At 47.1% G+C, this 27065-nt stretch overlaps 1 long non-coding RNA gene across 1 annotated transcript; it reads right to left on the reverse strand.

Annotated features, from left to right (window-relative positions):
* Positions 1-6943: 6943 nt before the first annotated feature.
* On the reverse strand, positions 6944-14993 carry LOC132210132 (uncharacterized). The gene is made up of 3 exons (XR_009446338.1): positions 14916-14993; positions 13752-13883; positions 6944-7237 (listed from the first exon to the last, which is right to left on the reverse strand). It is a non-coding gene; the product is annotated as an uncharacterized LOC132210132 (long non-coding RNA).
* Between the last annotated feature and the right edge of the window lie 12072 nt (positions 14994-27065).

The following is a 27065-nucleotide window of genomic DNA, read 5'->3' on the forward strand; positions in this document are numbered from 1 at the left end:
TACCTGGCAATGTGGACAATTTAACAGCTATAGCAGTTTCCTAAGAGGAGCATAATTGCAATCTGACCAATTGTCATGCCCTTAGTCTCTATCTATTCTCCTCCTGACTTTATAAATCTCAGTAAGGTCACCCCTCAGCCTCCGAATCTCCAGGCAAAAGCCTATTCAGTTTCTCCCTGCAGCTCAAACCGTCCAACCCGGGCAACATTCTTATAAATCTTTTCTGAATCTTTTCAAGTTTCACAAAATCCTTCCGATAGCAGGGAGACGAGAATTGCATGCAATATTCCAAAAGTGGCCTAACCAGTGTACAGCCGCAACAGGACCTCCCAACAACTACACGCAATGCACTGGCCAATATAGGCAAGTTGTACCAAATGCAACAGGTGTAGGCTCCCAACTTTAAGGGCATTTAAGTGGTCATTGGATAAACATATGGATGATAATGGAATAGTGTAGTTTAGATGGACTTCAGATTGTTTCACATTTCGGCACAACATCGAGGGCCTAAGGGCCTGTACTGCACTGTAATATTCTATGTTCTATGTTAAATGCTTTCTTTACTATCCTATCTATCTCTGAATCCACTTTCAAGGAACCAAGCGCCTGCACACCAGGACTCATTGCTCAGCAATACTCCCCAGGGCCTTACCATTTAGAGTACAAGTTCTGCCCTAATTTGATTTCCAAAATGCAACACCTCAGATTTACTCAAATTAAACTACCTACCATTCCTTGGTCCATTGTCTGGAGAATTGACTTGTGGTCCATCCCGTGCGGTCTCCGGTCCCCAGTCCCTCGCTCGCTCCCTCCCCGTTCCTCACTCCCTCCCTCCCACCTCACCATCCCACATACCACTGCCCAGTTCCTCCCTCCCTCACTTTGTCTTGTGCTCCCTCCTCCTTTTCCGTCTCTCTGTCCATCGCTCCCTCCCTCCCCAGCCTCGATCCCTCCCTCCCGTTGGTTGATCATTCCCTCCCCGTCCCTCGCTCCCCATCCCCTCATTCCCGGTTCCTCACTTACTTGCTTCTCATCCCTTCCTCTACGCTCTCCGAACCTCCCCCATGTCCATCGCTCCCCTTCCCTTGCTCTTGCTCCCGCTCCCTCCATCCCTGTAACCTTTTTCAGTGTCCACTACATTTCCAATTTGGTGAACTTCTAGCTGGAAGTTTTCAAGGTCAATTAATGCCGGTCCAGCTACACTAAAATCCCAAACGAATTAAAAAGAAAGTCTGATTTTCCAGAAAAAAAATTGATTTATAGAGCTAATTGCTGTCATTGATATTGTGGGATATATTTGCAAAATGCAGTTCATGCATAATGTGAAAGAAAAAGACAAATCACAGCTCACATCACAGATAATTAAAGATAACGCAGCATTTTTTGAAGCAGCTGGAAGAGCACTCAAAATGCCATACCCAGAAGCTGTAGACTTCAAGATAAGTGTGATTAATGTAGTTTTGTTTTTTTGATTGGAATAGACATGTTGAGCTGAAGGTCCTGTTTTTATGCTGAATGGATCTCTGACCTTAATTTTTGAAAACAGAAAAAGCAGTCTCACAATTTCCATAATACGTCAGCTTTTGTGCTCCTGAGATGCTGTTTGGCCTGATGTGTTCATCCAGCTTCACACTTTGTTATCTTGGATTCTCCAGCATCTGCAATTCCCATTATCTCTGATCACAATTTCCATATATTGTGAGCATCAAGTGATGAGGATTACAATCTCCAAGACCACACAGCATCCTGGCTTGAATCTATATCATTGTCCATTCACTGACACTTCAGAATCCCGAACAACTCCATGAAACATATGTTAGTGTCCCTGTGTTTCACCAACATATTCTGAATTGAAATTAGACAGAGGCAATAAATGCTGGTCTTGCCAACAAAAGTCATCTCAACAGTACAAATAAAAGTAATCTGTACTATTAAAGACATATATTCAGCCCAATCAGTTTACTAAAGTCGTTTTATTGAGATTTTAAACTTTGTTCTATGTCTCTGATCTTGCTGAAAAACCATGAAACTTTCCTGAGTATTTTCGTAGTGTCGTTTAAAAATCGTATTTGGAAGTTCTACCCATCATTCTGAAAGGCAGCGCCTTCGTGGCCATGTGAAAACTTGGATCAGGAGTAAGTGATTAGAAAAATCAAACCAAGTCCGCCACGCGGTGAGCTCTTGAATGATGTGGCCTCAAATAAACGTTCCTCTCCACCCCTTATAACACTGGTGTGTTATTCTTAGTCAAGAATCTGTCTGACTCTCCGTTAAGAATATTCAATGATTTATCCTCCATCTCTCTCTGGAAAGACTTCCATAAACACACAATCCTTTGAAAGGGTAAAAGAAATAAGTCACCATTGTCTACCTGAGATATTCTCCAGTTTACAGTCCATCCACTGGTGGTAATCTCTTGACAAATGGAAATATTGTTTCAGCATTCAACTTGAAAAGACTGCTCGGAATATTTTGTGTTTAAACAAGGTCATGTGTCATTTGCCTAAAGTCCAATAAATCCAGGGCCAATCTGGTCATGATTTCCTCTGAAGATAAATACTTCTCAAAGGAACCACTTCAGTCAATCATCTCTGGATGGCTTCTGATTTCATCATGCACACAGCCTAATGCAGTCTCACCATTACCCTGAAAAAGTGTCCAGAAACTGCCCTCTTCGGCCTTGAGACTGCTTGACCATGTCCTGCAGCAAATCAGGTACTACAGCCACATTACCTTCCTTAGTACCAGCCTAAGGAACTTGATCATCCCCATGGGACTACAGTCCACATTCAAGCCTTCCCAATTTGTCCCCAAGCGTGACAATGTCTACATCCAGAACATTAAGACACTTCTGAAGCATTTTTCCCTGCGGCTCCTGAAACACACACTCGCAGCAATGTGACGGCAACTCCAGGCACTGCAATCCAGCCTAACTCAGCTCACAGCCTCCCTCTCTCAGACATGCAAAGGACCTCTCCTGTTTTTTATTCTTCGTAGGATCCAGAACCTGAACTCACAATTCTACTCAGCTTTAGTGGAGACAAAAAACCGTAAGTACAGTAAACTTCCTGGTGCCTACAACCCAAAACGGGCTTCCTCCACGTCCCAAACCCCAACCCTACCTAAGAACTTCCCCACAATGTGCCCGCCAACATTGGCCATGTGGCCACTCTTGTAGCAACCAGGGATGACGTCACATCCTCCACCGCAGGATACACAGTTTCTGGGACAGCAAATGCCACCGCCTCCATTTCCAAGTCCAACACCACAGACACTGTGGACATTCCTACCGTCACCGCTGCTGCCTCCTCCTACCCCGCTCCTCCCACCACCAACGCAAATGGCGCTCTGCTCACCACCGATGCAACTCTGCCCATGCCAATGCAACTCCGCCCACAACCGTCACCGATGTCACTCCACCCACAGCCAGCAGCTCCAGAGGAGACAGAAACACTGATTGCTGTCGAGTCTTCACCATCCCCACAGACCTCCCCCTTACTGAGGACAAACGGTCAGTCCTCAGTAAGGGGCTCACCTTTGTCCCCTCCACCCACACATCAATCAGTACCGGTCACGCTTAGATGTTGAGTAGTTTTTCTGCGGCCTCTGCCTCCATGCTTACTTCTCTAACCGTGAGCCTAACCCTCCCTCTACTGACCCCTTCATTCAACTCCAATGCACCCCCTCCTCCTGGGCACCATCCCAAGGTCCCCTACCCTCCCTTGATCTCTTCATCGCCAACTGCCATCGTGACATCAAACACCTCAACCTCTCCATCCCTCACACTCACTCCAACCTCTTCCCTGCAGAACGTGCAGCCCTCCACTCCAATCCCAAACTCACCATAAAACCCATTGACAAGGGAGGCGCAGTTGTAGTATGGCACACTGACCTCTACATTGCTGAGCTTACACGCCAACTCTCAAACACCACCTCCTCCTGCCCCCTTGATCATGACCCCACACACGACCACCAAACCATCATGTCCCAAACCATCCACAACCTCATCACCTCAGGTGAACTCCCACCCACAGCCTCCAACCTCATCATTCCCCAACCCTGCAAGGGCTGCTTCTATCTTCTTCCCAAAATCCACAAACCTGCCTGCCCTCGTTGACCCATTATCTCTGCCTGCTCTTGCCCCACCGAACTTATCTCCACCTAACTGGAATTCATTTTTTCACCCTTAGCCCAGGAACTCCCTACCTATGTCTGTGACATCACCCACACTCTCCATCTCCTGCAAAACTTAAAATTCCCCAGTCCCCAACACCTCATTGTTGCCATGGACGTCCAGTCCCGATACACCCGCACTCCCCATACAGATGGCCTAAAGGCCATCCGCTTCTTCCTATCCCGCAGTCCCAACCAGGTCCCCTCCGCCGACACCCTCATCCGCCTTGCTGAAACCGTCCTCACCCTCAACGTCTCTTTCAATTCCTCCCACTACCTACACACAAGGGGGGTGGCCATGGGTACCTGCATGGACCCAAGCTGTGCCTGCCTCTTTGTAGGTTATGTGGAACAATCCCTCTTCCATACTTACACGGGCCCTAAACTCCACCTCTTCCTCCATTACATTGATGACTACATCGATGCCGCCTCATGCATTCATGAGGAGCTCAAACCTTCCACCCCGCCCTTAAGTTCACCTGAACCATCTCTAATGCCTCTCCCTCCTTCCTGGGCCTCTCTGTCTCCATCGCCGGCAACCACCGAGAAACCAATATCCATTTCAAGCTCACTGGCTCTTCGGTGCTGTATTCCAGCAAGAGGGCTGCATGGTAGTTCAGTTGAGGTCTCAAACAGGGGTCTTCTGGTGCTGCGTGTAGGTTGCAGAGAGCCTCAAGCTTCCTCCCTGAAATAGGCCTAGACTGCCCTGTGAGAGGGAAAGTCCTGTCAGCTTTTACCCTGTCAAGCCACTTCAGAATGTGATTACAGCAATGAGGGGTGTTCTCAGTAAAGCAGAACTCCAATGTGCACTCACTGGTTAGAGGTCTTTCCACTGTGTCCTGTGTTAGCACCCTCGCTGAATTTTTAAAAAATCATTTTGGCTTGAATCTGAGAGTTGAACGGTGACGTCTGGACTGTGAGCAGCAGTTGTGCTAAAGAAATACAAAATCAATTATTGGTTCCTGAGGCCAGGCCTGGAAGTTAATTGCAGGATGTTTCTTATTCAAAAACTGTGTCAACTCTTTTGGCCATTAATAAGGTCAGCATCTGAGAACTGGTGCCAGCAAGTCTGGAAGAGAACGTGGTCAAACAGAAGGACTTTAAAACTGGGCCAAATGCACATCTTTGACGCTGAGCTGGCTGCTGGTGTGACAGAGGCTCAGAGAAAGACCACAGAGTGGAGGGAGAGAGCTGAACAGGGTGGGGCTGTGTGGTTTGGATACTGGGGTTATTCTTCACCCATCACCCCACCACAAAATCCAGCCAGTTGTTTCTCTCATTGTCCCTCTTCCACAACTTTACCCACTTCTGTACCTCCAGCCCCTATCCCACCCCTTGCTTCCCCCAGTATCAGCAAACTTCCAAAGATATTTCTCACATACTATGTTCCTTTTCTCAGGGCATTCAACAACTTGAAAACTGGATTGAAAGTGAGAGACAGAGCAGCCACTGCAGAAGCTTCCAAAATCACTCTGCACCTTCTTGAACTGCTGCAATCTGCATAGTGAAGCAGCTCCCATGTTGCAAATTGGTAAGGAGTTATAGGATCGTCATCCAGTGGTGATAAGACCGTGCTGTTTTTTGTGTCAGTTGTCGTCATTTTGTTGTTATTCCACCTTCAACAACAGAATAGAAACATAGAAAATAAGAACAGGCGCAGGCCATTGTAGCTTTTGATCCTTCTCTGCTAGTCACTTTGATCATGGTTGATCATTCTGCTCAGCCTCTTCCCACTTTAGAGCCAAACCCTTTGATCCCTTAAGCCCCGACAACTATACATATCATCTTCTTGGAAACATCCAGCGTTCGGCCTTAACTGCTTTCTGTGGCAGCAAATTTCACAGGGTCACCAGACTATTTTTTTTTTTAAATTTCCTCATTTCAATCTAGCCTAGCCCATGCCCCTAAGTTCTGACTCCCTGGTCATTGACAACATCCTTCCTGTATTTACCTAGGATTTTATTGGTTTTTAAACACTGATTCACCATTTATCACAACTGGCTCGTTCCTCATACCGTTTTAACTTCTTTCATTTAATTACAGGACCCAAGTCTCAGAAACAACAATATCACCCTTCAGCTTTGGTGAAGAATTCTATCCTATTGTGGTCACTCATCCTTAAGGGCCCGTACTCAACTCGATTGTCAATTATTCCATCCTCATTATACAATATCCATCTGCTTCTTCAGCCTGTTGATTCATAAAATTGTACCATATAGACACCAAGGATTCCTCCTCCACTGTACTGCTACAGTTGTGATTTGGGCAATTTATAAGTAGGTTGCAGTCACCTGTAATTAAAGCCATAACTTTCTGCCTTATATCTCTCAATTCCACCCTAATGCCTTTCCCAATATTACTGCAGCTTGGGGTCCATATGCAGCACTAAGGTCATTTTCTGTCCATTGCTGTTTCTCAGCTCAACCCAAACAGACTCTACTTCACTACACCCTATATCCTGGCTCACATCAGTTTCCTGTTTTAATCAGCAGCTCCTGACAAATCCTTTTCCCTCGTTCCTGCCCAGTCCATCTTCCTCAGACAACCCACTGATTCCAGGTTTCAATCTTGTAAACCTCCTCTGAGCCACTTTGAATAAACGAACAGAAGACCAAAACCTGCATGTGGTATTCGAGATTTGGTCTGACCCCTTCCTTGTACAAATGAAGTGAACATCTTTTCATTGATGATTATTTGTTGTCATAACAAGGGAGATGGCCTCGTAGCTTTCTGCATTTCAAAGAGATCTTAATCAATTGGGGCAATGGGCTGAGGAATGGCAGATTGAATTTTATTTGGATAAATGTTTGTTTTACCACAACGCAATACTTCACAAAGGCAGGACTTGCACAATTAATGGTTGGGCTCTGGGTAGTGTTGCAGATCAGGAGAAAACGTCGGGTTTCAGGTACATCATTCTTTGAAATTTGCATCACAGGTAGACAGGGTGGTTAGGAAGGCATTTAGCACACTTGTCTTCATTGCTCAGGCCTTTTGAGTACAGGTGTTGGGAAGTGATGTTGGCGAGTCCTCTTCTGGAGCACTGTGTGCTGCTCTGGTCGTCCTGTTGTGGGAAGAATATTGTTAAACTGGAGTGGGTTTGGAAAAACCTACCAGGATATTGCCAGGAATGGAAGGGTTGAGTTATAAAAATACGCTGGATTGGCGGGAACTTCTTTCACGGCAAGGTAAGAGGTTGAGGGATGACCTTATGTAGGTTTAATAAAATAATGAGACACACAGATAAGGAATAACAAAGGTCTTCTCCCTCAGGTGGGGGATTTCAAAAACAGGGGCATATTTTTAAAATGAGAGGAGAAAGATTTTAGAAAAGGCATGACGGGCATCTTTTCGTTTTATAGAGTGTTCAGTGTGTGGAATGAACTGCCAGAGGAAGTGATGGATGTGGGTACTTACGATGTTTGAAAAACATTCAGATAAGGACATGAATTTGAATGGTTTAGAGCGAATATGGGCCAATTGCAGGATTTTTTTTAAATAAGGAAAACATTGCTGCTATCACTAGAAGAGATGTTTCTGAAAAATCATCCCATGAAAACTTATGTTGAAATTAGAAATAAGAAATAAGAAAGGAACAATCATCTGATGGGATGGTACCATATGCTTCCTAATAGTCAGAGGGAAATTGAGGAACAAATATGCAGAGAGATCTCAGATATGTGTAAGAATAAGGTTATAATAGTTGGTAATTTTCAGTTTCCAAACATTTACTGGGGCTGCCATAGTGTTAAAGGTTTAGATGGTGAGTATTTTCTGAAATGCGTTAAAGAATTTTCTCTTTATCCAAAAAATCGATGTTCCTATGAAAGGAAAAGGCTTAGCAAGTGACTGAAGTGACAGTACAGGGAAACTTTGAGTTTTGTGACAGAATTACTGTCAGTTTTAAAACAATTATGGAACAGGATATGCCTTCCAGAAAAAGTAAATGCTTTAATTGGAGTAAGGCAAATTTTAATGCTATGAGAAAAGAAGTTTCAACACTTCTGAGGAAGGATTAACAGACCCACAACATTAACTCTGATCTGTCCTTCACAGATACTGCCAGACCTGCTAAGCTTTTCCAGCAGCTTCTGTTTTTATAACTTTCAAAAGTTGACATGAGTAGACAGCAGGTAGAAGGATGTCTGACAAGTGGGGGGCTTTCAAAAAATGTGACAATTCAGAGTCATTATGTCTCTGTAAGAGTGAAAGGTAAGGCTGGTAGGATTAGAGAACGGGTGAAAAAAGATACTCAGGTTTTAGTCACGAATAAAAAAATATATAAATTAGTAGATATAAATAAAAACTCGGCTCAAATGAATCTCTTGAAAGTGTAAACGGTGTCAGGAACATTCTTGAACAGGAGATCAGGATGGCAAAAAGGCAACATGAAATTGCCTTGGTTGATAAGGTTAAGAATAATTCGAAGAGTTTCTGCAAGTGCATTAAAAGCAAGAGAGCACCGAGAGAGCAAGCAGGGCTCCATGAAGATGAAAGAGGTCAACTCTGTGTTGAGCATCAGGTTAGGAGAGAGATTTGAAAGGAATATATTGCATCAGGTTTTACTGTTGAGAAAGAAATGGAGGTGGGACAAGTCAGGGGTAGAAATATTTGGTTTGAAGACAGTTCACAGAGATGGGGGAGATTTTTAATGAATATTTCTCCTCAGTGTTTACTAAGCAGAGAATCATGGATGCTAAGGAAACAAGGGAGGCAAGTGGGGATGTTTTGGACCATTGAGGTGGCGTTTGCAGCCTTAAAGCACGTTAAGGTTGATAAGTCCACTGGATCTGATGAAGTCCATCTTTGGACACTGTGGGAGGCTGGGGAAGAAATTGCAGAGACCCTTGCAGAGATTTTTCCTTCATCTTTTCTCACGACTGAAATTCCAGAAGACTGGAGGGTGGCTAATGTTGTCCCATTGGTTAAGAAAGGTAGCAAAGACCAGCCAGGGAACTACAGACCAGTGAACCAGTGGTAGACAAGGTATTGAAGATGATATTCAGGGAGTCAATCAACCAAAGCTGGGATATTCAAGATATGATGAGGGATAGTCAGCATGGATTTGTGCACAGGAGTCATGTCTGACAAATCTGTTCAAGTTTTTTGAGGAGGTAAGCAAGAGGATTGATGAGGTTAGGGCAGCGAATGCTGTCTATATGGACTCTAGTAAGGCCTTTAACAAGGTCCCATACGGCAGCCTAGTCATGAAGGCTCGGTTGTGTGGGATCCAGGGAGAGCTAGCTCATGGGATTCGAAATTGTGTCGATGGTAGGAAGCATAGCGTGATGGCTGAAGGTTGGTTCTCGGACTGGAGGCCTGTGGCTAATGGTGTGCCATGGGGGTCGATACTGGGATCTTTGTTATTTGTCCCTTACATAAATGATCTGGATGTGAACGTATATGGCATGATTAGTAACTGTGTATCATCTGCAAACTTAAGAGGAATCGCTGAGGTATCAAAAATTACAGGCGGATTGTGATCAGATGGGGAAGTGGGCTGAGGATTGTCAAATGAAATTCAATACAGCTAAGCGTGCGGTGTTGGCCTTTGGAAAGTTAAGCCAAGGTAGGAGTTATACAGTGAATGGTAAGGTTCTGAGGAATATTGTGGAGCAGAGAGACCGAGAAGCACAAGTACATCGTTGGTGGAAAGCACCATCACAGGTAGACAGGGTGGTGAAGAAAGCATTTAGCATGCTGGCCTTCTTCGGTCGATGCATTGCATATAAGAGTTGGGATGTTATGTTAAAGATGTGCAGGTCATTGGTGAGGGCACACTTGCAGTGTGGTGTACAGTTTTGGTCACCCTGTTACAGGAAAGGCATCGTTAAACTGGAAAATGTGCAAAGAGGAGTTACAAGGATGTTGCTAGGAATAGTATGCAAGTTTAAGGAGAGGTTGGCCAGGATTGGACTTCATTCCTTGGAATGGAGGAGAATGACGGCTGACCTTACTGAGGTGAATAAAATCATGAGGGGCATAGATAGGATGAATGCATATAGCCTTTTTCCCAGGGATCGGGAATGGAAAACTAGAGTGTATAGATTGAGAGGGGGCAGATTTCAGAAGGACGTGTGGGGCAACTTCTTCACACAGACAGTGGTGCATATTGGGAATGGGTTGCCAGAGAAAGTGGTTGAGACAGGCACAATAGCAATGTTTAAAACATATTTGGGTAGGTACATGGATGGAAAGTGTTTAGAGGGGGATATGGACCAAATGCAGGCAGTTAGAAATTGCGGAGTGGACACCATGGTCAGCAGTGGACCAGTTTGGGCCGAAGGGCCTGTTTCCATGCTGTATTACACTCTGACTTTAAACCTCCAGGTCCTGCTCTAGTGCATCAAATCATGTTGTGGGAAGTTAAAGAGAAAACATGGGGCCCCTTTGCAGAAATATTTGTATCATCTATAATTACGGGTGAGGTGCCAGATGACTGGAGAGTGACTAAAATTGTGCCTTCGTTTAAGGGACATAAGGAGAAGCCTGGGAAATATAGACCTGTGAGACTGACTTCAGCTTTGGGTACGTAGTTGAAGGTAATTGTGAAAGGTAGGATTTATGTATTTGGAGAGTCAAGGAATGATTAGTTGATTGAGTTTTTTGGAGAAGGAGCAAAGAAGATGATTGCGGGCGGAGTGGTCGATGTAGTTTATTTTGACAAGAGTAAAGCCTTTGACAAGGTTCTACAAGGTGAACTAAGTGGGAAATTAGATCGTATGGGACTCGGCGGGGGGAGGCTTGTCAACTGGATACAAATATGGCTTTGTGACAGGACACAGGGACTGGTGGTGGAGGGTTGTTTATCAGACCTGAGGCCTGTTCCCAGAAGTGTTCCACAGGGATCAGTGCTCGCTCCAATTTTGTTTGACTTTATATAAAAAAGCGATTTAGATGAGAATAGTAGAGACATGGTCAGTAAGTTTGCAGATGACACCAAAATAGGCAGGATAGTGGACAGCGAAGTAGGCTGTCCAAGATTACTGAGAGATCTTGATTTATAGGGTTAAGAGGCTGAGGAATGGCAGGTGGCGTTTAATTTGGATAAAGGCGAAGTATTTCATTTTGGTAAAACAAACAAGATCTGTACTCGTACAATTAAAAGTAGGGCCTTGGGGTTAGTGCTGTCGAACAGAGAGATCTCAGGGTTCAGGCCCTTAATTCTGTGAGGTTGGCGTCACATGTAGAAAGGAAGGGTGGTTAAGTCGGTGTTTAGCCTGCTTGCCTTCACTGCTCAGACCTTTTGAGTATAGGAGTTGGGACGGTATGTTGATGTTGTGCAGAACATCAGTGAGTCCTCTTCTGGAATAATGTGTCTACTTCAGATCTGTTATACGAAGAATATCATCATGCTTGGAAGAGTTCAGAAAAGATTTATCAGGATGTTGCCAGGAATGGAGGCTTTGAGTCCTGAGGAGAGGCTTGATCGGTTTGGGATATTTTTCCACTGCAGTCTAAGAATTGGAGGCGTGGACTTATATGTTTATAAAGTCATGAAGAGTACAGATAAGGTGAATGGAAGATCCCTTTTCATTCACGTGAGGTATTTCAAGACTCGGGGGCTGGAGAAAACCAGCTGAAACGTTCACTCTACATGTATGAAGCTGGACAGTTGCTTTTGCCAGACTATTTGACGAAGGGCCAAAGAGATGGAGGGTAGGTGATGCTTCTCGTGGCTGGATTAACTTTCTACTCTGGGTGGCTTCATGCTACACTTACAGTCTATAGGTTACCAGTACTGGAGGGTATGAGTTATGAGGAGAGACTGGGACTTCACTGGAAAATAGGAGGTTGAGCAGTGACTTTAGAGAGGTTTATAAAATCATGAGGGGTATAATGTGAACAGCAAGGGTCTTCTCCCTTGGATAGGGGAGTCCAAAACTAGAGGGTTTTTTTAAAGGGAGAGGAGAAAGATTTGAAGGGCAGGAAGGGGGAGCTGTTTCAAACAGAGGGTCGTTTCTATGTGGAATGAACTGCCAAAGGAAGTTGTAGATGCTGGTACACTTCCAATATTTAAAAGACATTTGTACAGGTACGTGAATAGGAAAGGCTGAGAGGGATATGGACCCAACTCATGCAAGTGGGACTCGTTCAGTTTGGGAAGCCTGGTCGGCATGGACAAGTTGTAACGAAGGAGGCTAAAGAACTCAAATAAATTTTTGATATTTTGAAAATAGTTCACATTAGATGAGACGAAGTGCTAAATGTCTCAGAAAATATAAAGGTGGATAAATCTCCAGTACCTGATCTAGTGTATTCCAGGACATTGTGGGAATTAAGGGAGGAAATTGCAGAAATATTCGTATCATCTATAAATATGGGTGGGTGTGAGATGACTGGAGAGTGGCTGATATTATCCCTTTGTTTTAGAAGGGATGTGGGAGAAGCCTGAGAACTATAAACCTTAGCCTAACACTGGAAAACAGGGACAGAGTTAGAGTCAGTATGGATTTAAGAAAGGGAAATCATGTTGAACAAAACTGCCGGAATGTTGCAAGAATGCAACATTTAGAGTTGAAAAGGCAGTGGATGTTGCTTATGTCGGCTTTGAGAAGGCATTCAAAAAGGCCCCACAGAAGAGATTAGCACGTCAATTTAAAGCATGAGAGATTGGGTATTCACAGGGATACAGAACTGTTTGGCACACAAACAGTCAGAGTAAACAGTCATTTCTTGTATGCCAACCAGTGACCAGTGTGGTACTGTGGTCCATGGTGGATCCCAGGTATTCATACAATCAATTAGTTATTTAAATGAGAAATGTGTCTCAGATTGAGATTATCCAGTTGGATTACAAAACTAGGAAAACACAATTCACTGACAGTAAGGATACAGCTGTAGCCGGGGGTGAAGAAGGCAAATGGTATTTTGACCTGCAGAGTTAGAGCATTTGAGTACAGGAGCAGGGATGTCTTACTGAAATTGTACAAGATCTTAATGAGACCACACCTGGGATGCTATGTGTAAATTTGGAATTTTTATCTGAGGAAGGAACTTCTGGCTATGGAGGCTGTTCAAAACAGTTGATCAGACTGATTCCAGGGATGGCAAGACTTACATATAAGGATAGGATGGATTGGTTAGGATGACATTCACTGGAGTTTAGAAGAACGAGGAAAGATTTCACAGAAACCAATAAAATTCTAGGTAAATACAGGAAGGATGTTGTCAATGACCAGGGAGTCAGAGCTTAGGGGCATGGACTAGGCTGTTAAAGGATTGAAATGAGGAAATCAAAAAAAAATACAGAGACTGGAGACCCTATGAAATTTGCTGCCACAGAAAGCAGTTAAGGCCGAACGCTGGATGTTTCCAAGAAGATGATGATGTGTAGTTGTCGGGGCTTAAGGGATCAAAGGGTCCGGCTCTAAAGTGGGAAGAGGCTGAGCAGAATGATCAACCATGATCAAAGTGACTAGCAGAGAAGGATCAAAAGCTACAATGGCCTGCGCCTGTTCCTATTTTCTATGTTTCTATTCTGTTGTTGAAGGTGGAATAACAACAAAATGACAACAACTGACACAAAAAACAGCACGGTCTTATCACCACTGGATGAAGATCCTATAACTCCTTACCAATTTGCAACATGGGAGCTGCTTCACTATGCAGATTCCAGCAGTTCAAGAAGGGGCAGAGTGATTTTGGAAGCTTCTGCAGTGGCTGCTCTGTCTCTCACTTTCAATCCAGTTTTCACGTTGTTGAATGCCCTGAGAAAAGTAACATAGTATGTGAGAAATATCTTTGGAAGTTTGCTGATACTGGGGGAAGCAAGGGGTGGGATAGGGGCTGGAGGTACACAAGTGGGTAAAGTGGGGGAAGAGGGACAATGAGAGAAACAACTGGCTGGATTTTGAGAGGGGGTGATGGGCAAAGAATAACCCCAATATCCAAACCACACGGCCCCACCCTGCTCAGCTCTCTCCCTCCACTCTGTGGTCTTTCTCTGAGCCTCTGTCACACCAGCAGCCAGCTCAGGGTCAAAGATGTGCAATTGGCCCGGTTTTAAAGTCCTTCTGTTTGACCACATTCTCTCCCAGACTTGCTGGCACCAGTTCTCAGATGCTGACCTTATTAATGGCCCAAAGAGTTGACACAGTTTTTGAATAAGAAACATCCTGCAATTAACTTCCAGGCCTGGCCTCAGGAACCAATAATTGATTTTGCATTTTTTTTTGCACAACTGCTGCTCACAGCCCAGACGTCACCGTTCAACTCTCAGATTCAAGCCAAAGTGATTTTTTTAAAAATTCAGCGAGGGTGCTAACACAGGACACAGTGGAAAGACCTCTAACCAGTGAGTGCACATTGGAGTCAGAGATAATGGGAACTGCAGATGCTGGAGATTCCAAGATAATAAAATGTGAGGCTGGATGAACACAGCAGGCCAAGCAGCATCTCAGGAGCACAAAAGCTGACGTTTCGGGCCTAGACCCTTCATCTGATGATTTTATCACATTTTATTATCAGTGCACATTGGAGTTCTGCTTTACTGAGAACACCTCTCGTTGCTGTAATCACATTCTGAAGTGGCTTGACAGGGTAAAAGCTGACAGGACTTTCCCTCTCACAGGACAGTCTAGGCCTGTTTCAGAGGCCTGTTTCAGGGAGGAAGCCTGAGGCTCGCTGCAACCTACACGCAGCACCAGAATACCCCTGTTTGAGACCTCAACTGAACCACCATGCAGCCCTCTTGCTGGAATACAGCACCGAAGCTGCCCTCCCCTTTAACCTGTACTCACCGCTTGTGGCTCTCATGGAGGACCGTTTCATTTCGGATATCCCTTTCCAGTACGCATGCTCCATAGCTGTAATACGCCGGTTTGACATCTAACGACCAATAGCAAGCAAGAGGCGGGACAGAAAAGGCACCGGAAATGTTTCTCCAACCAATCAGAGGACAAGGGCGGGGCCCATTTCTAAGTCGGATCACCGGACCCGAAACGTCAACTGTGTTTACTCCGTCAGAAGGGGGAGGCGGACTGAAAATGGATCGAAGTGAAGGTAGTTGGCTGTTGGTTTGTTCGCCGAGTTTGGCAAATGAATTGCAAACGTTTCGTCTCCAGTGGAGAAGACATCATCAGTGCGTAGCTGCTACTGCGGAGAAGAAGATACGTGGGGAGGAGGCAGGCAGGTCAAAGAGGCAGGGATGGAGCCAGTAAAGGTGAGTTGAGGTGGTGGGGCGGGGTAGGTAGGGGATAGGTCAGTCGGGAAGGATGGACTGGTCAAGCGGTCAGGATGAGGTTAGTAGGTAAGAAATGGGGGTGTAGCTTGAGGTGGGAGGAGGGGACGGTTGAGTGGAAGAACAGGTTAGGGAGGCGGGGACAAGCTGGGCTGGTTTTGGGATGCAGTGGTGGTGGGGAGATTTTGAAGCTTGTGAAATCCACATTGATACCATTGGGCTGCAGGGTTCCCAAGCAGAATATGAGTTGCTGAGATAATGGGAACTGCAGATGCTGGAGATTCCAAGATAATAAAATGTGAGGCTGGATGAACACAGCAGGCCAAGCAGCATCTCAGGAGCACAAAAGCTGACGTTTCGGGCCTAGACCCTTCATCAGAGAGGGGGATGGGGGGAGGGAACTGGAATAAATAGGGAGAGAGGGGGAGGCGGACCGAAGATGGAGAGCAAAGAAGATAGGTGGAGAGGGTGTAGGTGGGGAGGTAGGGAGGGGATAGGTCAGTCCAGGGAAGACGGACAGGTCAAGGAGGTGGGATGAGGTTAGTAGGTAGCTGGGGGTGCGGCTGGGGGTGGGAGGAAGGGATGGGTGAGAGGAAGAACCGGTTAGGGAGGCAGAGACAGGTTGGACTGGTTTTGGGATGCAGTGGGTGGGGGGGAAGAGCTGGGCTGGTTGTGTGGTGCAGTGGGGGGAGGGGATGAACTGGGCTGGTTTAGGGATGCAGTGGGGGAAGGGGAGATTTTGAAACTGGTGAAGTCCACATTGATACCATATGGCTGCAGGGTTCCCAGGCGGAATATGAGTTGCTGTTCCTGCAACCTTCGGGTGGCATCATTGTGGCAGTGCAGGAGGCCCATGATGGACATGTCATCAAGAGAATGGGAGGGGGAGTGGAAATGGTTTGCGACTGGGAGGTGCAGTTGTTTGTTGCGAACTGAGCGGCGGTGTTCTGCAAAGCGGTCCCCAAGCCTCCGCTTGGTTTCCCCAATGTAGAGAAAGCCGCACCGGGTACAGTGGATGCAGTATACCACATTGGCAGATGTGCAGGTGAACCTCTGCTTAATGTGGAATGTCATCTTGGGGCCTGGGATGGGGGTGAGGGAGGAGGTGTGGGGACAAGTGTAGCATTTCCTGCGGTTGCAGGGGAAGGTGCCGGGTGTGGTGGGGTTGGAGGGCAGTGTGGAGCGAACAAGGGAGTCACGGAGAGAGTGGTCTCTCCGGAAAGCAGACAGGGGTGGGGATGGAAAAATGTCTTGGGTGGTGGGGTCGGATTGTAAATGGCGGAAGTGTCGGAGGATAATGCGTTGTATCCGGAGGTTGGTAGGGTGGTGTGTGAGAACGAGGGGGATCCTCTTGGGGCGGTTGTGGCGGGGGCGGGGTGTGAGGGATGTGTCGCGGGAAATGCGGGAGACGCGGTCAAGGGCGTTCTCAATCACCGTGGGGGGGAAGTTGCGGTCCTTAAAGAACTTGGACATCTGGGATGTGCGGGAGTGGAATGTCTTATCGTGGGAGCAGATGCGGCGGAGGCGGAGGAATTGGGAATAGGGGATGGAGTTTTTGCAGGAGGGTGGGTGGGAGGAGGTGTATTCTAGGTAGCTGTGGGAGTCGGTGGGCTTGAAATGGACATCAGTTACAAGCTGGTTGCCTGAGATGGAGACTGAGAGGTCCAGGAAGGTGAGGGATGTGCTGGAGATGGCCCAGGTGAACTGAAGGTTGGGGTGGAAGGTGTTGGTGAAGTGGATGAACTGTTCGAGCTCCTCTGGGGAGCAAGAGGCGGCGCCGATACAGTCATCAATGTACCGGAGGAAGAGGTGGGGTTTGGGGCCTGTGTAGGTGCGGAAGATGGACTGTTCCACGTAACCTACAAAGAGGCAGGCATAGCTGGGGCCCATGCGGGTGCCCATGGCCACCCCCTTAGTCTGTAGGAAGTGGGAGGAGTCAAAAGAGAAGTTGTTGAGTGTGAGGACGAGTTCCGCTAGGCGGATGAGAGTGTCGGTGGAGGGGGCCTGGTCGGGCCTGCGGGACAGGAAGAAGCGGAGGGCCTTGAGGCCATCTCCATGCGGAATGCAGGTGTACAGGGACTGGACGTCCATGGTGAATATGAGGTGTTGGGGGCCAGGGAATTGGAAGTCCTGGAGGAGGTGGAGGGCGTGGGTGGTGTCACGGACATAGGTGGGGAGTTCCTGGACCAAAGGGGAGAAAATGGAGTCCAGATAGGTGGAGATGAGTTCGGTGGGGCAGGAGCAGGCTGAGACGATGGGTCGACCAGGGCAGGCAGGTTTGTGGATTTTGGGAAGGAGATAGAAACGGGCCGTGCGGGGTTGGGGAACAATGAGGTTGGAGGCTGTGGGTGGGAGGTCCCCTGAGGTGATGAGGTCATGAATGGTGTTGGAGATGATGGTTTGGTGCTCGGGTGTGGGGTCATGATCGAGGAGGCGGTAGGAGGTGGTGTCGGAGAGTTGGCGTCTGGCCTCGGCGATGTAGAGGTCAGTACGCCATACTACCACTGCGCCACCCTTGTCTGCGGGTTTGATGGTGAGGTTGGGGTTGGAGCGGAGGGAGCGGAGGGCTGCCCGTTCTGCGGGGGAGAGGTTGGAGTGGGTGAGAGGGGTGGAGAGGTTGAGGCGGTTAATGTCTCGACGGCAGTTGGAGATGAAGAGGTCGAGGGAGGGTAGGAGGCCTGGGGGTGGTGTCCAGGAGGAGGACTTGTGTTGGAAGCGGGTGAAGGGGTCAGTGGAAGGAGGGTTGGGTTCCCGGTTGAAGAAGTAGGCATGCAGGCGAAGACGGCGGAAAAACTGCTCTATGTCCGACCGTGACTGGTATTCGTTGATGTGTGGTTGTAGGGGGACAAAGGTGAGCCCCTTGCTCAGGACTGACCGTTCGTCCTCAGTCAGTGGGAGGTCTGGGGGGATGGTGAAGATTCGGCAGGGCTCAGGGTGGCTGTCTCCTCTGGGGTTGCAGGCTGTGGAGGTTGTGGGCGGAGCGATGATGTCGTCGGCCGTGGGCGGGGTTCCGTCGGCGTCGACCGTGGGCGGGGTTCCGTCGGCGTCGACCGTGGGCGGGGTTCCGTCGGCGGTGGAGGGATCGGGGTGGGCGGCAGCAGCTGAGGTGAGGGTGGTGTGTGGGCTGTAGTACCTGGACGTGGAGGTGGTGACTGCAGCAGCGGTTCCGGAAGTTCTGTGGCCGGCGGAGGCCGATGTGACGTCATCGGTGGGGTCTCCGGCCGTGTCCTCATGGTCAATGGCGGCGGGTGCATGGTGGGGGAGGGGCAGGGACAGAGTCGGGATTTGGGAGGCGCAGGAATCCTCTTGTGGGTGGCAGGGGCCAGTGAGTTGGTTGTACTTACGATTTTTGGTGTCCAGTAAAGCTGAGTGGAACTGGGTGTTCAGTCTGTGGATCCTGCGGAGGATAAAAAACAGCAGGGGTCCCTTGCAGGTCTGGGAGAGGGAGGCTCTGAGCTGGGGCAGGCTGGATTGCAGTGCCTGGAGGTGCCGGCGCATGGCTGCAAGTGTCTGTTTCAGGACTCGCAGGGAGAACCGCTTCTGAAGGGTCTGAATGTTCTGGGTGTAGAGGTGGTCACGGTTGGGGCCAAATTGGGAAGGCTGAAATGTGGACTGTAGTCCCTTGGGGATGATCTGGTTCCGTAGGCAGGTGCTGAGAAAGGTGATGTGGCTGTGGTACCTGGTTTGCTTCAGGACATGGTCGAGCAGTTTCAAGGCCGAAGAGATTACAAGAGAGTTGCAACGGGAGAGAGATTCCCTGAGGTTGGTCCGGAGGGAGGAGGGTAACTTCTTCAGGTTAGGCATCCCTGGAAGAGGCTTCGCAGTGAGGTTAAAATAGTATCAGAGATAATGGGAACTGCAGATGCTGGAGATTCCAAGATAATAAAATGTGAGGCTGGATGAACACAGCAGGCCAAGCAGCATCTCAGGAGCACAAAAGCTGACGTTTCGGGCCTAGACCCTTCATCAGAGAGGGGGATGGGGGGAGGGAACTGGAATAAATAGGGAGAGAGGGGGAGGCGGACCGAAGATGGAGAGCAAAGAAGATAGGTGGAGAGGGTGTAGGTGGGGAGGTAGGGAGGGGATAGGTCAGTCCAGGGAAGACGGACAGGTCAAGGAGGTGGGATGAGGTTAGTAGGTAGCTGGGGGTGCGGCTGGGGGTGGGAGGAAGGGATGGGTGAGAGGAAGAACCGGTTAGGGAGGCAGAGACAGGTTGGACTGGTTTTGGGATGCAGTGGGTGGGGGGGAAGAGCTGGGCTGGTTGTGTGGTGCAGTGGGGGGAGGGGATGAACTGGGCTGGTTTAGGGATGCAGTGGGGGAAGGGGAGATTTTGAAACTGGTGAAGTCCACATTGATACCATATGGCTGCAGGGTTCCCAGGCGGAATATGAGTTGCTGTTCCTGCAACCTTCGGGTGGCATCATTGTGGCAGTGCAGGAGGCCCAGGATGGACATGTCATTTGCAGAATGGGAGGTGAAGTTGTTGAGTGTGAACCGAGCATGGGCGATCTGCAAAGCTGTCACCAAGCCTCCGCTTGGTTTCTCCGATGTAGCAGAGCCACAACGGGAACACCGGATGCAGTCTACCACATTAGCAGATGTGCGGCCTGGGATCGAGGTGAGGGGGGAGGGTTAGGGGCAGCTGGAGCACGTTCTGCAGTTGCAGGGAAAAGTGCCGGGTGTGGTGGGGCTAGAGGAGCGTGTGGAACAGACAAGAGAGTCACAGAGAGAGAGTAGTCCATCCGGAAAGCAGATAAGGGTGGGGACGGGGTGTGAGGGATGAGTTGTGCAAAATGTGGGAGACACGGTTGAGGGAGTTCTTGACCACTGAGTGGGGGGAGGTTGCGGTCCTTGAAAAACGAGGACATCTGAGATGTACAGGGGGTGGAATTCCTCATCCTGGGAGCAGATGCGGTGGAATTGGGAAGAGGGGATGGCATTTTTGTAGGAAGGTGGGTGGGAGGAGGTGTATTCCAGGTAGCTGTGGGAGTCAGTGGACTTGAAATGGATATTGGTTTCTGGGTGGGTGCCGGAGATGGAGACAGAGAGGTCCAGGAAAGAGGGAGAGGCATTAGAGATGGTCCAGGTGAACTTAAAGGTGGGATGGAGGGTGTCAGTGAAGTATATGAACTGTTTGAGCTCCTCGTGGATGCATGAGGTGGCGTCGGTATAGTCATCTTTGTAATGGAGGAAGAGGTAGAGTTTAGGGCCTTTGTCAGTATGGAAGAAGGATTGTTCCACGTAACCTGCAAAGAGGCAGGCACAGCTTGGGTCCATGCAGGTACCCATGGCCACCCCCTTTGTCTGTAGGTAGAGGGAGGAATTGAAAGAGAAGTTGTTGAGGGTGAGGACGAGTTTGGCAAGGCGGATGAGGGTGTCAGCGGAGGGTCACTGGTTGGGTCTGTGGGATAGGAAGAAGCGGAAGGCCGTTAGGCCATCTGTATGGGAAATGCGGGTGTATAGGGACTGGACGTCCATGGTAAAGATGACGTGTTGGGGATTGGGGAATTGTAAGTTTTGTAGGAGATGGAGAGCGTGGGTGGGGTCACAGACGTAGGTAGGGAGTTACTGGGCTAAGGGTGATAAAATGAATTCCAGTTCGGTGGAGATAAGTTCGGTGGCGCAGGAGCAGGCAGAGACAATGGGTCGAGCAGGGCAGGCAGGTTTGTGGATTTTGGGAAGGAGATAGAAGCGGCCGTTGCAGGGTTGGGGAATGATGAGGTTGGAGGCTGTGGGTGGGAGGTCACCTGAGGTGATGAGGTTGTGGATGGTTTGGGCGATGATGGTTTGGTGGTTGGGCGTGGGGTCATGATTAAGGGGGCAGTAGGAGGTGGTGTTGGAGAGTTGGTGTGTAACGTCAGCGATGTAGAGATCAGTGTGCCATACTACAACTGCGCCTCCCCTGTCCATGGGTTTTATGGTGAGGTTGGGATTGGAGTGGAATGCTGCACGTTCTGCAGGGAAGAGGGTGGAGTGGGTGCAAGGGTTGGAGAGGTTGAGGCGTTTGATGTCACGATGGCAGTTGGCGATGAAGAGGTCGAGGGAGGGTAGGAGTCCTTGGGATGGTGCCCAGGAGGAGTGGGTGCATTGGAGATGAATGAAGGGGTCAGCAGAGGGAGGGTTAGGCTCACGGTTAGAGAAGTAAGCATGGAGGCAGAGGCGGCGGAAAAACTACTCAACGTCCAAGCGTGACCTAATTGATTGATGTGTGGGTGGAGGGGGACAAGGGTGAGCCCTTTACTGGGGACTGATCGTTTGCCCTAAGTACGGGGGAGGTCTGTGGGGGTGGTGAAGACTCGACAGGGCTCAGTATTTCTGTCTCCTCTGGAGCTGCTGGCTGTGAGCAGAGTGACGTTGGAGATGGTTGTGGGTGGAGTTGCGTCGGCAGTGGGCAGAGTTGCATTGGCATGGGCAGAGTTGCACCGGTGGTGGGTGGAGCACCGTTTGCCTTGGTGGTGGGAGGAGTGGTGTAGGAGGAGGCAGCAGCAGTGACGGCAGGAGTATCCTCAGTTTCTGTGGTGTTGGACTCGGAAATGGCAGCTGTGTCATTCGCTGTCCCGGAAACAGTGTATCCGGTGGCGGACGATGTAACGCCATCCCTGGTTGCTCCGAGAGTGGCCATATGGCCAGTGCTGGCGGGCACATTGTCGGGGAGTTCCTGGGCAGGGTTGGGGTTTTGGGAGATGTAGGTTGCCCGTTTTGGATGGTGAGCACCAGTAAGTTCACTGTACTTATGGTTTTTTGTGCCCACTAAAGCTGAGTAGAATTGTGAGTTCAGGTTCTGGATGCCACAAAGAATAAAAAACAGGAGAGTTCCTTTGCATGTCTGAGAGAGGGAGGCTGTGAGCTGAGTTAGGCTGGATTGCAGTGCCTGGAGTTGCCGACGCATTGCTGCGAGTGTGTGTTTCAGGAGTCGTAGGGAGAAACACTTCTGAAGTGTCTTAACGTTCTGGATGTAGACATTGTCACGTTTGGGGCAAAATTGGGAAGGCTTGAATGTGGACTGTAGTCCATTGGGGATGATCTGGTTCCGTGGGCAGGTACTAAGAAAGGTGATGTGGCTGTAGTACCTTGCTGCAGGACATGGTCGAGCAGTTTCAAGGCCGAAGAGGGCCGTTTTTGGACACTTTTCCAGGGTAATGGTGAGACGGTATTAGACTGTGTGCATGATGAAATCCAAAGCCATCCAGAGATGATTGACTGAAGTGATTCCTTTGAGAAGTATTTATCTTCAGAGGAAATCATGACCAGACTGGGCTCTGGATTTATTGAACTTTCAGCGAATGAAACATGATCTTGTCTAAATGCAAAATATTCCGAGCAGACTTTTCAAGTTGAATGCTGAAACATTATTTCTATTTGTGCAAGAGATTACCACCAGTGGATGGACTATAAACTGGAGAATATCTCAGTTAGACAATGGTGACTGATTTCTTTTACCTTTCAAAGGATTGTGTGCTTATGGAAGTCTTCCCAGAGAGAGATTGAGGATAAATCATTGAATATTCTTAAGGGAGAGGCAGACAGATTCTTGACTAAGAATAACACACCAATGTTATAAGGGGTGGAGAGGAACGTTTATTTGAGGCCACATCATTCAAGAGCTCACCGCATGGCGGACTTGGTTTGATTTTTCTAATCACTTACTCCTGATCCAAGTTTTCACATGGCCACGAAGGCTCTGCCTTTCAGAATGATGGGTACAACTTCCAAATACGATTTTTAAACGACACTATGAAAATACTCAGGAAAGTTTCATGGTTTTTCAGGAAGATCAGAGACATAGAACAATGTTAAAATCTCAATAAAACTGCTTTAGTAAACAGGTTGGGCTGAATATATGTCTTTAATAGTACAGATTACTTTTATTTGTACTGTTGAGATGACTTTTGTTGGCAAGACCAGCATTTATTGCCTCTGTCTAATTTCCATTCAGAATGTGATGGTGAAACCCAGGGACACTGACATATGTTTCATGGAGACGTTCAGGATTCTGAAGAAGTGCCAGTGAATGGACAATGATATAGATTCAAGCCAGGATGCTGTGTGGTCTTGGAGATTGTAATCCTCATCACTTGATGCTCACAACATATGGAAATTGTGATCAGAGATAATGGGAACTGCAGATGCTGGAGAATCTAAGATAACAAAGTGTGAAGCTGGATGAACACAGCAGGCCAAACAGCATCTCAGGAGCACAAAAGCTGACATATTATGGAAATTGTGAGACTGCTTTTTCTGTTTTCAAAAATTAAGGTCAGAGAGCCATTCAGCATAAAAACAGGACCTTCAGCTCAACATGTCTATTCCAATCAAAAAAACAAAATTACATTAATCACACTTATCTTGAAATCGACACCCACTAGGCATGGCATTTTGAGTGCTCTTCCAGCTGCTTCAAAAAATGCTGCGTTATCTTTAATGATCTGTGACCTGAGCTGTGATTTGTCTTTTTCTTTCACAGTATGCATGAACTGCATTTTGCAAATATATCCCACAACCTCAAAGACAGCAATTAGCTCTATAGATCAATATTTTTTCTGGAAAATCAGACTTTCTTTTTAATTCATTTGGGATTTTAGTGTAGCTGGACTGGCATTATTTGACCTTGAAAACTTCCGGCTAGAATTTCACCAAATTGGAAATGTAGTGGACACTGAAAAAGGTAACTTCAGAGTACAATGGGATCTTGATCAGATGGGACAATGGACCAAGGAATGGTAGGTAGATTTAATTTGAATAAATCCGAGGTGTTGCATTTGGAAATCAAATTAGGGCAGCACTTGTACTCTAAATGGTAAGGCCCTGGGGAGTATTGCTGAGCAATGAGTCCTGGTGTGCAGGTGCTTGGTTCCTTGAAAGTGGATTCAGAGATAGATAGGATAGTAAAGAAAGCATTTAACATAGAACATGGAATATTACAGTACAGTACAGGCCCTTCGGCCCTCGATGTTGAACCGAAATGTGAAACAATCTGAAGTCCATCTAAACTACACTATTCCATTATCATCCACATGTTTATCCAATGACCATTTAAATGCCCTTAAAGTTGGGAGCCTACTCCTGTTGCATTTGGTACAACTTGCCTTTATTGGCCAGTGCATTGCGTGTAGTTGTTGGGAGGTCCTGTTGCGGCTGTACACTGGTTAGGCCACTTTTGGAATATTGCATGCAATTCTCGTTTCCCTGCTATCGGAAGGATGTTGTGAAAATTGAAAAGGTTCAGAAAAGATTTATAAGAATGTTGCCACGGTTGGAAAGTTTGAGCTGCAGGGAGAAACTGAATAGGCTTTTGCCTGGAGATTCGGAAGCTGAGGGGTGACCTTACTGAGATTTATAAAGTCAGGAGGAGAATAGATAGGGTATCTAGACAAGGTGTTTTCAGCGGGGTCGGGGAGTCCAAAATTAGAGGGTGCGAGTTTAAGGTGAGCTGGAAAAGATTTAGAAGGAACCTCCGGGGTAACTTTTTGACACAGAGGGAGGTGAGTGTGTGGAATGAGCTGCAAGGGGAAGTAATGGAGTTTGGTACAATTACAACATTTGAAAAGATGGGTATGTGATTAGAAAAGGTTTAGAAAGATATGGGTCAAAAGTTAGCAAATGGGACAAGATTTATTGGGTATATGTAATTGGTATGGATGAAGTGAGCTGACGCCTCTTTCCATTCTTCACAACTTTCTGACTCGATGATTTGATGAATTTCTGATGAATAGTTACACACAGGATATTTGTCACTAGAAGTTGATTATCTCATTGAATATCAAGGTGGTGCTTTTGGATTTCCTCCTGTTGGAGATAACTCCTGCCGGACAACGTTGAAGAACTATTCTAGTTAGCCATTCATCAGCTAAACCTGAATGGTGCCCACATATTTTGGAATAATGACATAGACTTTTGCAGGAATTGAGGACTGTGAAACGGTGCTGAGGAATCGGTTTCAGTACAGTTGGATCAGTAATATTTTAGCCCCCTGTCAATATGGCCTGATTGTTTGTGAGCATTCACAATCCTGGCTCAAACAGAAACATTCTCTTTGGAAATGCATATTCGAGTGGCACAAACATGGAACCAGATCATGGAAACAGCACTGGAGGGGAGTGGGGATTAAGAACTGGCAGGAAAACAAATACATTCTCAAAGTGTGTACATGGGAAGAAGGAGTTTATTCTTCTTTTGAGGAATGACACCATAACAGCTAAAATACTTTATTCTAATGAAGAGAAAGCTGTATCCATTTTATTGGTTTCGTTAAAATAATGGCGATAAACAGCTGGAATAATCTTGCACTGACCATGTGAAAAATCCTGGATGTTTTCAGAGACAGCTGGGCTGTCCAAGGCTGAGTAAGTGCTCATACTGTGTGAGTGATGCTATTTTGAAAAAACTTTCTGAACACAGTTGATGGAACAGACAAACAAGTGCCATTGGCTCGTACTTCAGAATATATCAGACCTTTCATGGCTGCTCCCGCATAGAATCATTCTGTCCCTGGCTCTTTCGTCCATGGGCTTTAATGAACAACATCATCGTACACACCACATTTGATTTTAGTTTTGGTCACTTGAATCAAGAAATGTAAATGTTACTGCTTTAAAGCACATAAACTGCAATGAAGAACTTTGTATCTTCAACATACAATGTTGTTTTATTACAGCAGTGAAAAATCCACACTTTCTCTGCAAGGCCAACCCAATTTTGCTCCAGCATTTTTTTTGTACAATCAGCACAGTAATGACATTTTTTTGTGGGCGGGTAGTGTATTGATGCAGGTGGTTACAGCATTGCACGTGGACAGCAAGGCAGAGCCACTTAACCTGCAAAATGAAAACATCCAACATTCTCCCTCACCGCTACATCTTTAGAGCAATTGGTGATGGAATATACGACAAAGAGCCAACGATGTTAACATCCAATCCAGCCCAGTTTCAATTGTGAACCAAAGGTTCACTGAAGGTGTATTGAAAGGGGTTAACTGGAACTATTTGTTCAGTGACTGTGATTGATGTCAGTCTCTATGGATTGTAACTGCGTCACAGAAAGCTTTCCCTCTCCTATAACGAAGGCGCTCTGTTCAATGACTTATCCCATAGTATAAGCGGGAACATCAGCGACAGCACTAACAGGGATCGGCAGCTGCAGAGAGAGGGGGCGGAGAGATCAGAATCTGAGAACAATAGACTGGAATGTTGCAACAACGGGCAGGGGTTTATCCTCGGGTCTTTATTATCTTACGGCATCTTGGTCAACGTTACCACTTCGAATACTAGGTGTACTGATGATTATTCAGGCTGGTTACTATCCCATTCTCGCTGTTGTTGGTGTTCCTGGTAAGCCTTTCTATCTCTGTCCAGTCACTACTGCTGTAAGGCATATACAACTTTGTTGCCGTTTCTGTTACCTGTATTTGGAAAAGCTGCCAACAACTATCTTCAGTTTCAATTAAAACCTCGCTTTGTTGTCCATGAATTTTAGACTCATCCTTCACAAGCATCTGAGAACAAGGCTTGCACACAACATTGAGGGTGTTTTTTGATTTATGTCTTACTATTGTATCCATCAACAAATTTGTCAAACACCAGCTCCATAATATCTGCACTCTCCCCCTCTGCCTCTGCGCTGTGGCTGGATAAAACATTATCTATGCCTTGGTAAAATTAAGACTTTATGGTTCCAGCTGTCTTCTGACCAGTCTTTCAAGTTACAAATAATT

Source organism: Stegostoma tigrinum, chromosome 11 (genome assembly GCF_030684315.1).
Source record: "Stegostoma tigrinum isolate sSteTig4 chromosome 11, sSteTig4.hap1, whole genome shotgun sequence".
NCBI lineage: Eukaryota > Metazoa > Chordata > Chondrichthyes > Orectolobiformes > Stegostomatidae > Stegostoma > Stegostoma tigrinum.